Consider the following 14,196-nt stretch of genomic DNA (forward strand, 5'->3'; position numbering starts at 1 on the left):
ACAAGTCTAGTCAACATCTGTCACTAAACATAGTTTAGCATTCTTGATAAAATACTTGAGCAATTTTTTGATAGACTTTACTGAGCTTAAAAGCCCCTCCTAGGAAACCCACTCAATTGACTATTAGTCTTGAAACTAGTCTAAGAACTTTAACCAGTAATGCAAAAAGGCTAATTGTCCTTAACTAGATAGTCATCTCCTTCTTTTTTAAAATCCAGTCTAACAATAATTGTCTAACCATTTTTCCCCATAAAATGTCTCTGCCAAGATAGAATCTTTGAATTGGGCTTTTCAGAAAGCCTCTTTGTTTGAAATAAAACTCTGACCTATGCTTATAATCAGTCTGAGAGTGGCTTTGTGTGTTGAAGGAATGAAGGCTTGAACGTACAAAAGAGGAAAGTCTGACTGTTACTAGGCCTGAAATATTAAATGTATAAATGCTCTCAATTTGAGCTGAGGATAAATGACACTTTGATTTCTACTAGAAAAAAAGGATTTTCCTAGGTTTTATGAATACATTTACATGAAATAATGTGGGGAAGTATATAATAAAATTTAGAGGAAGGCCATGATAGACTCACAACTCTATCTCTAGATTCCTGTATTCATGTACTGTATTAAAACCAAGCAAATACACCTGCTGGTAGAAGCCCTAAAGACCCAAAGTTATGTCTCCTCACATCTGTGCCAACAGCTGATCTCATTCTGAACTGCCTGCTTGGTATTCACTGGAGGTTCATTTGGCCTTATTTCTACTCCTCTTGCTAAAAGTTGTTTACAATTCCAAAACACAACATAATTTTTAAAAGTCCCATGCTTATATTACATTTGTCAATCACATTAACATGAAATTGAAATCTAGAAAATAATTTTTCTTTCTAGTCAGGAATTCTTCCATTCCCAGTATTATGGCCTTCTCAGATATAAATACATTTTGAGCGGGGAAGGGTCTGTTCTGTTCTAATGAGAAGAAAGCAAACGATTTTAAAGCCAAAATGAAAACCACTCCTCTTCAATTCATTCTTCCTCGTTAAGACACTTCCCTGTTCTCCTGCCTAACTTGAGTTTGAAAGCCTATTGTAGAACACCAAACTTATAGTTTGGCAGTATTTAATTATTATTTAATAGCTACTGGTCACAATTCCTCTCCATAGGAGGTTAATTATCCACTTGTGATAATCTGGTTTGGAAATTTTTCATACCTGCTATCTATCTATATACCTTTTATTGATACCTTCTGATAAACTTTAGACCATTTCTAACTTGCTAGTGATTTCTTAAGGGAGAGGGAAGTAGGCATAAAAAAACTGGAAGTGAAGTTCTTGTTAACTGCATTTCTTGTTCAGAGAAGGGATAGTAGCAGGGAAAGGGTGGGGAGAAGAGATTCTTTAAGAGGCAAACGGTCCTATAGGATGAAGGTCACATACTCCGTCACTTGATACCAGTCCCTACTTGATAGATGCTTAATCAATATTTCTTGAGTTAAAAAATTTTTTTTAAAATTTATTTTTATTTACTTATTTTTGGATGCATTGGGTCTTTGTTGCTGCGCGCGGGCTTTCTCTAGTTGCGGCGAGTGGGGGCTACTCTTTGTTGCGGTGCGCAGGCTTCTCATTGCGGTGGCTTCTCTTGTTGCAGAGCACAGGCTCTAGGCATGCGGGCTTCAGTAGTTGTGGCACACGGGCTCAGTAGTTGTGGCTCGTGGGCTCTAGAGCGCAGGCCCAGTCGTTGTGGCGCATGGGCTTAGCTGCTCCGTGGCATGTGGGATCTTCCTGGACCAGGGCTCAAACCCGTGTCCCCTGCATTGGCAGGTGGATTCCTAACCACTGCGCCACCAGGGAAGCCCTAAAAATACTTTTTGTATTGCTATTTCTACCACCTGTTATAACTGCAAATTGATTTAAATTTAATGATTAGTGATTTAAATTAGTGATTTAGTGATTTAAATGGATGCAGAGTCCTGGTTAAGGAAGCATAGCATATGGCCTTGGATGACTGTTGCCTCATTTCCCACTGATCCAAGCTCCCTGGTATACCCAAGAATCTTGTGACATCTCAGGCTCCCAAGTAACATACCTGTTCCTGGCCTCCCAAAAGCTAGAACTTTCTTCCTTCTTCTTCCTTCTTGTCTGTGATCCAGGATTCTGTTCCCTTGGGATTGACCATAATCATGAACCAAGTTTTAAGGACATCTGTGCTACTGTAATATTTGACAACATCTACATTTTAGTAGGACCTTTCTAAAGACTCTATTAAAGCCAAAGGAATAATTCTAATGGTAGGCATTTTAGGTAGTGTGGCTGCCTCTTCTAGGGTCCTAAAATTATACCTTTTCAACAGCCACTGGCTTCCTTTATTAGGCTGGAAAGCAGTGGATAATCCTGATTGATTGCTCCACACCAACACTGCCCCAGTGCATTTTCCTTCCCAAAGCCAGCTGCACACACTCCCTATGAAGTCAAAGACTTACTGAGCTGATAATAATAGTAATTAATATTCCTGCCAGGGAAAAGAAATAACTGCTCATCTGCTGGGATGCATTAACTTTTTCACATTTTCAGGGAATGCTGCAAGCACTGAAAGATGTGGCTTACTGAAGAAACTCAAATAGTGGAAGAGAATTCATTTGTCTTCTGGAAAAGGAACGATTAACTATCTTCTCGTTTAGCATATTTCATTAGTAGCATTTTGCAGTAAATGCAACACACCTCTATTATAACATAGTTTATTACAAAAATTCTAGTATGTCAAGGATTCAGTTTGTTCCCTGAGACATAATATCCTCGCTAAGGAGCCTGATTTAATTCAATCAATGCAGGGTAAGATTAGCCTTATACCCACAAGATCACTACATAAGTTACAAATATTAACTTAACACCTACTGTGCATAAAGCACTAACACTTGTACAGTCCTTTGGCATCGTGTTATATTAGCCTCTCCCATCAACTTTGTCTGGTTATCATTTCCATTTTACAGTTGAAGAAACTGAGGCTGAGAGGGTAAGTGACTTGATATTAAAGGTCACCCAGCTAACAAGCAGTAGAGCCAGGACTTGAACTCTCTCTCACATCCCACAACTTCGTGAGAAGGTAGTAAGTTATATTCTTGTTCTCAGGAATCTTACAGGCATCAAAAAGGGTTCCACTCTATTGAGGACTGCAGCACACAGAAAACATCACTTAACCAGAATACTTACAGACAGAAGTGTTAAAATACATTTAAATTTCAAGTCAGGGTAGAAATACTTAAAATTCACAGGGTATACTCCACTGCCCCCACTAGCCCTAGACATAATCAAATCTTTGGTGTTAAAGGACCTTTTCATTGCTTCCAGATCATGTTAACCCTTTAGAATCCCTGAATAGAGCAGTCCTGAATGTTAAAGAGGTAGATGGCCTGGAAAAGGAATGGAGAAAAAACTTTGGCTTTTGGGCCTGACCGGTCTCTAGTTTAGGTTCATTTTCTAACCCACAGATCAAATGCCCAAGACAAGGTCACGTGTATGCCCACTGTAAAAATTGGGGCATAAAATGTCCCAAAATAACATTGTTACTTCTAAAAGTGAACAATTTATTTTACTCTAAGATAAAATACTTTCTATTTTGTGGAACAGGTGTTTCTGGTTTCTCTTTTAAAAATAAAAGAACATATGAATAGATATTTTGGTTTGGGTGGTTGAAAGTCTATCTTGCAGAGAAAGGCCTCTTCATTTTTTAAAAAAATTGAGGTGAAATTCACATAACATAAAAATTAACCATTGTAAAGTGTATACTGTGGTGACATTTAGTACATTCACAGAGTTGTGCAACCATCACCTCTATCTTGTTCTAAGACATTTTCACACTCTCAAAGGAGACCTTATGCACATTAAGAAGTCACTCTCCATTCCCACCCACCCCCTGGCAACCACTATTCTGTTTCGTGTTTCTGTGGGTTTATCTATGCTAGATTTTTCATGTAAATGGAATCATACAATACGTGACCTTTATGTCTGACTTCTTTCACTTAGCATGTTTTCAAGGTCCATTCATGTTATAGTGTGTATCAGTATATCATTTCTTTTTATGGCTGAATATAATATTCCATTGTATGGATATACAACATTTTGTTTATTCATCCATCTGTTGATGGACATTTGGGTTGTTTCTACCTTTTGGCTATTGCAAATAATGCTGTTATGAACATTTGTGTATAAGCATTTGCTTGAAAACCTGTTTTCAATTCTTTGGGGTATAGACACAGGAGTGGCATTGTTGGGACGTGCTAATTCTATGGTTAACTTTTTATAGATTTGCCAAACTGTTTTCCACAGCAGCTGCACCATTTTATATTCCAACCAGCAATGTACAAGAGTTCCAATATCTTCACATTCTTGTCAACATTTTCGGCTTTTTTAAAAAAATTATAGTCATCTTGGTAAGGATGAATTGGTATCTCATTGTGGTTTTGATTTGCCTTTTCCTAATGACCAGTGACGCTGAACATCTTTACAAGTGCTTGTTAGCTATTCATGTAGAGTACTTTATATATTTAGATACAAGTCCCTTATCAGGTATGTGACCCTCTAGTGAATTTTTCATTAAAGTTATTGTACTTTTCAGGTCTAGAATTTTTATTTGGTTTCATATTATAATTTCTATATGTTTATTGATAGTCTCTTTTGGTTCAGTCGTTGTTCTCCTGGTTCCCTTTAGTTCTTAGTCTATGATTTTCTTTATTTCTTTGATCATATTTAAGGCTGTTGATTTAAAGTCGTCATCTAGTAAGTCCAATGTTTTTCCAGTGACAGTTTCTGTTAATTTCTTTTTTTCATGGGAATGAGCTGTACTTTCTTTTTTCTTTGCATGCCTCAATTTTTTTGTTGAGAACTAGACATTTTGAATAGTATAATGTGGTAACTTTGGTAATCAGATTCTTTCTTCTCTGGGTTTGTTCTTGTTCCTTTAGTGTGCTTTGTATTTGCTTATTTAGTGACTTTTCCAAACTATTTTTTAAAACTTACTCTTTGTTGTATATGCTCTCTGCAGTCTGTTCCTTAAGCTTGTGGTCAGCTCATGTTTTGATAAGATGTCCTTAAATGCCTAGAGCAAAAAGAGAACCAAAAAAGACAAGGGAAAAAAACCTCTTTGCAGATTGGCTCTGTGTTGGGCCTTCCTTCAACGCTTGGCCAGGCCATTTACAACTCCACCCTAGCATTCACACCCTGCTGATACTGAGCCTAAAGATCAGAGAGAGATTAAAGCTTAGGTTCCTGTCATGTCTTTTCTGAGCATGTGTCCTGCTCTTGGCATGTGCTTGGCTTTCTAGACTCTTCCCTCTTTCTGTCTTGTTCCCTCTTCACTTTTGATTAAATTGCCATAGAAGATCCAAGCCTTATTTTACATCATTGCTTCAGAAGGAGACACATTTTGTTTGCTGTGAACTTTAATTTAGTAGAATTTTTTCCCTTTATCTCAATTTTGCAGTGATTGTATAATTCTGAGGTTCTAACATTTCAAGATGAATGAAAAATCTTGCAAATTAATTGATGCTGTCACAGGTGTTCTCACTGTAGTTTCATTCTTGAAAGTCTGTATGTACCTTTGTCAAATGCTTTTATTGAGCACTTACTGTGGGACTGGAATTGTGTTGTATACTTTATGTGGTTATCTTATTTAACGCTGTCTACAACCGCAAGAGTTAGGTACTATTATTATCTGTATTTTATTGATAAGGAAACGAGTTTAGAGAGATCAAATAATTTACTCATATCTCTCACAGCTATGACTATGTTGTATAGCATTAAACTCTTAAGCATCATTTACCATTTGCTTCACAAGAATGGGATTTCTAGGACTTCTTTTTTCCACTTTATCTTCATTTCTATTTTTATTTCTACTCTTAATTGTATTATCATTTTTTACCACATTTCTCAAGCATGCAGAAACAAATCAACAAACTAACAGAAGCAACTAAAAAGTACAAACTACAAACAAAAGACTAACAGCAGTAGTGAATTCAATTTGGAATAGAATGCTATGTGTGAATAACATAGGGATAGTCCTGTAGTTCCTCCATTTCTAGAAGAAAATTCTAATGATAACTTGGTTGTAGATGAAGCTTGGATATTTGGAAATTTAGGAAACAGACACTCTCATTAAAAGAGTTTATTTACTGCAGTGCTTATATGCTATTAAAAACAATTTTAATGCCTCAAATGGTGTTTCTAATAATGACAAGGCACTATGTCAAAGATGCGTATTTGAACAAAATTGTTTCATGAAATGTAAATGTGGAAAAGTAATATTTATAAACTAAGTTATGTGATTTTAGATGTTCTAGTTGAATTAATAGATTAACTTTTAGAAGTAGAAAAAGGGTGGTCCAGTGGTTAGGTTGCCACACTTTCACTGCCCAGGGCATGGGTTCAATCCCTGGTCGGGGAGCGGGGATCCCACAAGCCATGAGGGGTGGCCAAAAATAAAAAAGTAGAAAGAAAAATCTTAAGATTCTAAGATGTGCATATCATCTCTCTTCCTTCCACCTTCAACCCAAGCCAGAGAGAGGACTAGAATATTCTTTAACTTCTGAAAATGTAGCCAGACCCCTTTTATTGCTGTAGTTTCTGCTGACCTCTAATTGCCTATAACCATGAAAATGACTTTAGGGAGCTGGAAGCTGGGCCATAGGTGGATGCAATATAGGTAAGATAAATTTTGTTAGCGAAAAGGAGGAAAGCTCAAGACCAGTATTAATACATGCACGCAAACTGGTCTTTCAGTTGTCCATGATGACCTAAGGAGCTTACCCCAGAATGTAAATCAATGCACTGCTTCCTTTACTGAAAAAGTCTTGCTATTAAAAACAAAAGTCAGTTAAACTAAATGGTGTCTTTAGTGACTCAGTTTGCATTCTGGCACAAGTTCCTTCTCTCATCATGGGCTGGTAACAAACTCTTTGTGGACCGGTATTGGTCTGAGGATCACAATTTGAAACCCCATTAAAAAGACGGTCAAGTGGGTTTTGAAAAGCATATAGCCACAAGGACAAAGAGAGCAGGATAGAAGAACTAAGAAGAAAACTTCAGAAACTGGAAAGCAGTTGGATAATAGTAACTCACTTTAGAAGACCAAGAAAGAAATTCTTAGCTAGTATGAGATAAGCCAAAAAGTAACCTGGCTTATATCACCAAGCCCCCAAATATGTATAATTGATAGCACCAGGTACCTCTGGAAGTAGAGACAAAGATGGAACTAACAACAGGAGGATTCATTGTAAGCCTGTTTCAGAAGCAGTTAGACCCTAGATCACCTCCCTGATTAAGTCCAGTGTCTGCTTTCCCTTCATCCTGGCAAAAGACTGGTCATTTAGTCTCAAAAGTGGGTGAAAGGGTCAGAGAGTCTCTGATCTGGGAGATACCAGGCACAGTTGAGAGCGTGGAATGTTCTGAAAGTAAAAGGTTAATGAAAGTTTATTTATTAAAAATTGAGCATCCCAGGGACTTCCCTGGTGGTCCAGTGGTTGGGACTCCGTGCTTCCATTGCAGAGGGCATGGGTTCAACCCCTGGTCAGGGAACTAAGATCCCACATGCCACACAGTGTGGCCAAAAAGTAAAAAAAAAAAAAAAAAAAAATTTAATTTAAAAAATATTTTTAAAAATTAAAAAAAAATTGGGCATCCCAGCCTTTATTCCCTACTCAGTTCCCAGAATACTGGCAACCAGGCCTTTACCATTCAGGTAAGAGATTGAAAGAGCTTCTCTGGGAAAGTGATAAATCAAAAAGGAAAGACCAAATTTCTGGAGTTTCAAAAGAACATGGCTCAGTTGGATTACTCTGTGGAGAAGACCACACTTGACAGGCCCCATCCACATGCAGAGACTTCCAATCATCTTTTTAGTGACTGCTCTTAAATATAAGCAGACAGCCAAGGATTATAGACATTTGAGGAAAGCATTTAATATGAAAGACTGAGACTTAAAAAAAAAGGGACAAAAAGCCAATTGGAGGAAGGCTTGTGGGGAGAAGTACATTTCCCAAAATTACTAATATTTTTAGAGAGATAAAAGATATTGAACTCAATCAACAAGAACAGGATGTTTTTAAAAAGTTTACAGAACAAGAACAGTAACAACACGCTCTTGCAAATTAAACAAATTAAAAAGCCAATTAAATAAAAGGGTTTATTAATAAAGTTGAGGAAATATCCCAGAAAGTAAAACAAAAGCTCAAAAAGGGGAGGTGTAAGACAGAAAAAAAATAAGGTTCAACTTTAGGAACTCCAGAAAGAGAAAACAGAGGGAAGGAAGTCATTAAAGAAATAAATTAAGAAAATTTTACAGAATAAAAGGGCTCACCAAATGTCTAGCATAATGGATGAAAACAGTCCCATACTGAGTAACATCACTGAGAAATTTTAGGACAAAAAGAAAATCTTAGAGTCTTTGAGATTGGGAGTGAAGGGGAAAGAAGTAGGTTTTATATGAAGTTTCAAGGATTAGACTGGAGTTACATTACTCAACAGCAACTCTGGAAGCCATAATACAATGGAAAAATGTCTTTAAAATTACTCAGGAAAACAGTTGCCAAGCTAGAATTATATACCTAGCCAAACAATTAACTCACTGTAAGGGAAGAATAAAGACATACTGAAATAACCAAGGTTTCAAAAATTTCATCTCCCATACTGTCTTTCTTAGAAAGTTATTGGAAGATGTTCCCTACCAAGATGAAGGAATAAAGCAAGAAATTGGAAAATCATAGGGCTCAGGAAGCAGGGAACCCAATGAGAGAGAGAGAGAGAATGTAAGGAATGCAAAGGGGAGATTCAAGATGCACTAAGATGTGCAGCATCTGTGCAGCAGGTCTAAATAGCAACCCAGTCCATATTAGAGCAAGTCAGAGACTCCTGAATATATTTTTTCAAGAAGAAGGAATTAAGAGACTACTGTACTTAATGTGTTTAAGTGTACTGAGAGGAGAGTTGTAAAATTGGTGGAGAGTTTGGGGTTAAGTTAGTGTAAAGTAGTGTGCAAGAAAAAAAGTAAAGGGTGAAAGAATGAAAGATAGATAGATAGATAGATATTGTTGGGCTGCAGTCATCTCATTGAACCTCATAAGAAACCCTGAACCCGAATTGCCCAGCCATGGGGTTCCTAGATTCCTGACCCAGAGGAAATGAATGAGATAGTAAATGTTCATTGTTGTTTTAAAGCTAACCTAAGTTTTAGGTTAATGTATTATGTAGCAATAGATAACCAATACAGATTTTGGTACCTGGAAGTAAGGTGTTGCCATAATGAAAACTTAAAAATGTGGGAGTGGCTTTGGAACTGATCAGTGGGAGGAAGTTGGAAGGACCTTGAGATAGTGGAAGACTGAAGATCCTTGTAAAGACTGTTATTAGAAGCTTGATAACCTGTGAGAAGGTTACCATTAAGGACTTTAAGGAGAATGAGGAAAATGTTATTGGAAACTAGAGGAAAGGAGATCCTTGCTATGCTGTGGCAAAAAAAAAAAAAAGCAACACGGTCACCTACAGTAATATGCAAAGTAGAAAATATATTTAATAAACTGGGTGATAGAGCTAAGGAAATTTCCAGACAAAGTGTTAGAAATGTTGCATGGCTGCTTCTTGCTGCGTATAGTAAAATGCAAGGGGAGTGCCTTAAAGGAAGGACTATTAAATATAAAGGAGCCAGGAATTGTTGGGTTTGAAAATTCCCAGCCCCTCCAGTGGCAAATGATGCTAAAATTAGAGATGGCTTTCTGGCAAAGATTAAATCCAGAGCACAATCAGAAAAACATAGTCTAAAAATGAAGCCAAGATATGACTATAATATCTGTGTTATGGCCTCAAGAGATTTAAGGCAGTGCCTCAAAGAACCACTGTCAAACAATAAGGGCTTCTAGGTAGCTTAAGAGTGTTGTTCCTCAGCAGCCTTTGCAGAAAAGGGCTTTTCTCAGAGATTTGTGGGTAAGGCTTTTGCCTAATGGTTTGAAACCTAATGAGATTCACGAAAGACCTGCAAAGATTTTTTGTTTGTTTTTTCTTAAACTTTGTTATCATTTAATCATTGACAATGTTCTGTACGCTAACACCACATTCGTAGTCACCAGTGCTGTTATGATCTGCAAAGTTTTTAAGAGAATAGTATTAGCAGAAACACCAGCAGGATTGAAAGGAATGGATAGAACAAAATGAAAAGAAGCTTTCGGGCCTCAAAAGTTGTAGGGGCATGAAGCAGTCTGTAGAAACTACTCAGCCGCAAATATGCGCTCCCTTTCATGGAAAAGGAGGGATGACTCAGAGGGTAGAACCAAGAGCTGTGGAGAATCATTCCTGTGTTCTGAGTTCTAATCAAGGAACTGCTCACATGTGCCCAATGGATTTCAGATTTGCTAGTGACTAGTAACTCCTCTAAACCTCCTGATTTCCCCCTTTTGGAATGGAGGGTCTATAGCAACTATCCTTTGCATGTCTCACCATTTTATAGTGTTGTGTGAGTGTGTGCTGGGTAAAGAACTTGTCTCTGTGGTTCACGGAGCTTCAGGTTGAGAGAAACTGTGCATGAGGAGCGTCATCCCCGAGTAACTTAAGTGGTGAGATCCTGGACTTTAAGCTGATGCTGTAAATGAATGAGACTTTGGGGTGGTTGTGGGAGGACTGAGGGACTTTGCACTTAGGTGGCCGGAGTGTGGGGTGTGGTGGTTTACAAACATGTCTTCAACAGGTGGAGCCGGGCTGCCCTGGGGGCGCAGTGGATAAGCATCCACCTGCCAGTGCGGGGGACATGAGTTCCAGCCCTGTTGCGGGAAGATCCCACATGCCGCGGAGCAACTAAGCCCATGCGCCACAACTACTGAGCCTGCGCTCTAGAGCCCACGCACCGCAACTACTGAGCCTGTGCTCTAGAGCCCATGCGCCACAACTACTGAGCCCATGTGCCACAACTACTGAGCCTGCACTCTAGAGCCCACGCGCCACAACTACTGAGCCCATGTGCCACAACTACTGAACCTGCGCTCTAGAGCCCATGAGTCACACTGCTGATCCCGTGCGCCACAACTACTGAAGCCCGTGAGCCACAACTACTGAACCCACGCGCCACAACTACTGAAGCCCGCGCGCCTAGAGCCCATGTTCCGCAACAAGAGAAGCCACTGCAATGAGAAGCCTACTCACCGCAACGAAGAGTAGCCCCCACTCGCTGCAACTAGAGAACGCCCACGCGCAGCAACGAAGACCCAACACAGCCAAAAAAAAAAAAAAAGGTGGAGCCGAATTCCATTCCCCTTGAATGTGGGCCAGATTTAGTGACTTGCTTCTGATGAATAAAATGTGGCAGAAGTGATGCGACGTGGCTTTTGAGGGTCGGTCATAAAAGGATAGCTTCTGCCTGGCGCGCACTCCGTCTCTCTCTTGCTCTCTTTTCCTCTGCCACCTCTGTCTCTCTCTCAGATCACTCATTCTTTAGGAAAGCCAGCTGCCATGTTGTGAAGACACTCAAGCAGCTCTTCGGAGAGTAGAGGGACCCAGATAAGAAGGAACTGAGGCTTCCTGCCAAAACCCAGCACCATTGTGCCAGTGATATATAAAAGTCACCTTGGAAATAAATCCTTCAGCCCTGGTCAAGCCTTCAGGTGACTGTGGCTCTGACTGACAACTTGCTGCAACCTTGTGAGAAATCCTGAAATAGCCAAGCTGTTCCTAAATTCCTGACACAGAGACCATATAAGATAGTAAGTTTTTATTGTTGTTTTAATCCACTGAGTTGGGGCAGTTAGTTACACAGGAATAGATTAACAATGGATCTAGCCAAAATTGTGATATAATCATAATGGGAGGAAAACGGACCTCTCAAAATCTACCCACCTAAACATATAAAGTGAATTGTCTATGGTCATGTTAATATAGGGAGGCAATAAGTTTTTTCATATTTTTCACAGTGATAGACTGATAACACATAACTAGCATTCTTTGCACTCTGTCTTTAAAAATGAGTAGACATAGATTAAAAGCAAAGAATTTTAGAGATGGGAGGAAACTAAGAGATTATGTAATTCACGTCTTCTGTTTAGAGGGAATTTTAGAAATAGTAGGTGCACAATATATGGTTTTGGTGTATGTATGACACACATCTATTCATTCTGAAGTTATTATTTAAAATTTTGATTTATCAAAATAATACCTATACATAGTTAAACAATCCAATATTACTAATATCTTTCTTATCAAAAACAGTCCTGTCCATTTCTGTATCCCAAGACAGCCACTTTTACCTTCTAACATGAAACTTCTGATAATCACCCTCATAGTTTCAGATAATAAGCTTATACTATTGTTTCTCGATTTATTAGCTTTAGAGAGTATTTACTGACTTCGCATTATGATCATGGAGAATTTCTTTCTTATCCCAACTTCTCCAATTTCCCAGTAGAATTACAATTTTCAGTTAAGCCAGTGCTTAATATTTACACCATAAATATAAATATTGTTCACTGCCGAGTCAGGTAATGTACAATGATTATCTGTCTTTATATGGATGTTTGTTTTCTTGGAGTTAATTATTTCCTTTCCTTTATTTTGCTTAATTTTCTATATATGTACAGCTTGTTTGTTACTAACATATTAACAGATCTGTTGAATGCCTGGCAATCATTGTTTCAAATTCAAACACATCAAATAATCCAGCCGTTCCACTTTATCTGTCCTGGAGACCCCCTTCCACAGCCTTCTGTCCTCTTGCTCAAATATGGACAGTTGCTCTCTAGACTCGCTGTCATGTTAGGACTTTCCTTAGCCATTCTGGTTTGGGGATTGTTTTTGAAAGATTTTGCTAATGTGAATATAACTTGAAGGAGGAAGCATTAATATTTTAAAGAGAATCCTAAATTATTAATGTATACTGCTTCTATGTCCTAGATTCACCAGCCTGTGAGGTCACATAAAATGAAGTCACTTTTGCTTTTGATGCCCAAGGCATAGGGGCTCAAGTCTTCACAGTTTGAATGCAAGATCTCAGCACCTTTGCAACATTGCAACTTTGCAAAGTGCCCTCTGAGTTTTTCTGGGGGTCCACAAAAGGGATATACTTACTAACTAGTCTATCTACTGGTTACCACAAGGCATTTGTCATGTTTTTCCTCTTCTGCTGTGACCCCCTGGCCGATGTGTATTGTCCTGAATGCTGTTTGAAGGTGCTGATGGTATCCCTCACTGCTGATGGTATTCCTCATAAGATAGATGTTATATTTGCCAAGGGTGTTTTTTCCTGGTGTTGCCATTGCCAGGAACACCAGGGGTACTAGGCTTGATGGGAGGTAGTTAGACTGACCCTTTCCCCACTTCCACACCGCTTTCCCACTCCCCCTCCTCCATTGCTCAAAATCCAGAGTTTACAGACTCTTTCGGCTTCTCCTTTCTGTAGTTTCCTACTTACACACCTGCCCATAGCCCCTCTGTCCAATCCAATAATCATCAACAGTCACAACCAGCTGCTAAGCACCCATTTCAGCAGGGACAACACAAAAGCCAGAAGGCTCAGAAACACAGCTCAGCCACATAACTTATTCCCAAACCAGAGTGTTCAACATTTACATTCTAGTGAGTTTCTCAAGCCAGAGAAACAGTCAGCCTTAAAGTGAGATGAAGTCTTCATTCTGGAGATAGAGCACTAACTTGCAGCTTTCAAATAATGGACCACTTTCTCTGCTAAACAAGATTTTAAATGCCTTAGCATCTACTCTCCATCCAAGTACCATATTGCCAATCTTTAAACACATATGTCCATATTCTTTTAGAAACCCCAAAGAGTTTTTTCTTTGGGTAAATTTGGAAACCTTCTACTGCTATCTGTAAGTAATCAAACAGAATTGAAATACTAAATATTTCAGACTACTAATTCAGATTGACCTTTGCTCTAAACATTGTCTAAACTTGCTCAGTTAGCATTTCCAAAGAATACTTAAAAGTGGAGATGCCACCAACAGGAGAGCTGCTAGCAGACCACAGAAGAGCAAAGACCTTTTCTTGTGAGCTTTAAAGCACTACCGTGCTGGTCTTTTGGGCCAAATGAGAGAATGGTTTTCAAAACAAAGGCCATGTTATTCCAGAAAAACATTTCAGGTGGTACCTAAGACCCTTCATCATCTTCCCCTGCCTCCCTGGCCGGTGCCATCCCCCCCCCGCCCCGCCTTTAATGTTCCAGTTTTCT

General features: G+C 38.8%; 1 protein-coding gene across 5 annotated transcripts in view; it reads right to left on the reverse strand.

Annotated features, from left to right (window-relative positions):
- ACMSD (aminocarboxymuconate semialdehyde decarboxylase) overlaps positions 1-14,196 on the reverse strand; it is an 82,438-nt gene that overhangs the window by 34,509 nt on the left and 33,733 nt on the right. The gene's annotated exons all lie outside the window — the stretch shown is intronic.

Source organism: Eschrichtius robustus, chromosome 5, assembly GCF_028021215.1.
Source record: "Eschrichtius robustus isolate mEscRob2 chromosome 5, mEscRob2.pri, whole genome shotgun sequence".
NCBI classification, from domain to species: domain Eukaryota; kingdom Metazoa; phylum Chordata; class Mammalia; order Artiodactyla; family Eschrichtiidae; genus Eschrichtius; species Eschrichtius robustus.